This window comes from Egretta garzetta, unplaced genomic scaffold (genome assembly GCF_000687185.1).
Source record: "Egretta garzetta isolate BGI_Z169 unplaced genomic scaffold, ASM68718v1 scaffold904, whole genome shotgun sequence".
NCBI lineage: Eukaryota > Metazoa > Chordata > Aves > Pelecaniformes > Ardeidae > Egretta > Egretta garzetta.
In genome coordinates, this window is record NW_009259525.1 from 144,745 (window position 1) to 146,741 (window position 1,997).

Here is a 1,997-nt window from a genome sequence, read left to right on the forward strand (position 1 = left end):
GGAAGCACCCGCACGGGACATCAGCACCACCGTACCTCCAAAGCAGTGCCACCCCCCCTGCTCGCCCCTCGCCCAAAGAGAGAAACCACTTGCCAGAAAGAAAAAGCCCCCCCCAGCAGCATTCACGGAGCGTTCTCACCCCCGTCCCCCTTTCCTTTTTAAAGGCAACAACTTACCGCTGGCAATCACTGCAAACAGCAGGGCATGCCCCGGCGAGGAAGGTGCCTTGGTCCCAGCTTTCGGATGAGGAAGAGCCAAGAAAACGCGTGGCACGGTACAGATGAGCACAGGGGGGAGGCTGCTGCCTCTCATCTCCAGAGGGATGCTCTTTTGTTTCACGCCACCCCAAACGCGGTTTAGGGGAGGCTTATCAGCCACCCCTTCATCCTCTCCTTCCGAGGCTGCTTTTGAGTACTTCCCCGAGAGACGATCACAAAAGGATTCCTAAACCGGGCAAGGCTGCGATGGTTCAAGCCCACCGCGACCCCAGACCATGGTCGGGAAGGGCAGCCCCCAAGACGACGAGGTTACCCAACGCGCGCAGCCCAAGCCCGCCTCGCGCTGGAACCATCGCCCTTGCAAACGCACGGCAGAAGCATTTCCCAATTCCCGCAGGGGACCAGGGGCTTGCAACGCGCCAACTTCGTTACCTTAAGGCCCAGCATCCCTTAGGGCCAGCACCAACGCGTTTGACGGCCTCTCTGCTGGAGGGGAGTTGAGACCACGTCCCCTTTGAGCCCCCTGGTCCTGCCTGCGAGGCAATGAGCGAGATAAACCAGGAGCTGGCAGACGTCGTACCAAAGAACACACCAGCAGACATCGCTTTATTACACTGGTTTGGTTACCCAGACTGACCAGGAAAGCTGTTTAGATGGATGGAGACAAACGAGGCAGGGTTTTATCAAGCCGAAGCTCCGGAATCGTTACCAGGGATTAGGTATTCTTCACCTGGTTGTTTCGCGTGTACCTCCTCGGGTCTGTGGCGGGGAGGAGGCGGTGGGTACAGCGACCGAGCCCCCCCGAGGCGTGCCGGCCACCGCCCCATCCTGGGACAGACCCCCGAGCGTTTGCTGTACCGCCAAGAGAGGGCCCCGCGTTGGCACAGACGGAGGGGAGATGGACCGACCTGAGCCTCGCCCCGCGGGGCCTACAGGAGCCCAGCACGGGGTACGAGCCACCGAACAGGCAGGTCACAGTTGGTGGGGACTGGTCTGAAGCTGGAACCAGGACGCCTCGGGGTGGGAAGGCATAGAAAGGAATACTCGCTCAGCTCAGCGCTCGCCGCCCGGTTACAAACGTGTCGGCACGTGTCCTTCACTACCCCCCAGTCGGAGCAGCCCTTGAGCGCCTCCACAGCACCCTGTACAGCCTCTGGAACACCACCTGGTGCTTCCTCGCCTATCAGCCATCCTCCTCCTCTCCATCCTCTAAGGAGCTGGGGCAGCCCCCACACCCCCCGATCCATAAGCTCCGCTTCATTTGTTGAGCTCTTCAGCTGCACCCCAAGCACTCCATTAACTAAGACTGCCCTGCTGCCAAGCGCCCGTCCTGGAGAGGGGGAAAGCGTTTGGGTCACCCCTGTGAATACGGGAGCCACGCAGGCTTTGGTTGGCAAGACCAAAACGGAGCAAAAAAGCAGACGTTTGGTAGTCAGCAGCTCCGCAAGCCCCCCGCCACTCAAAAAGTTTGGGGTTGCACTCCCAAAATTTTACTGGTGGTGTTCATGTTGGTTTTTTCTGGATAAACACCTCCCTGAAAAATACCCTTTAGCAGCCAGATTAGATCACAGTATTTAGAAAGTGATACGGTTATGTCAGTGCCTTAGACACCAACGCAAAGGCTTAGAGCAGAGGTTACAAAATTGATGCTTAGTGGAGCACTTACATTTTGGAATAATGACCTCAAAGGGAAAAAAAAAAAAAAAAAAAAAAAAAGCCCGGGTTTCCAATTTCCTTTCCCAGCTGCTGAGTCACCGGCAAAGGCCCCGCCTGGCCCGG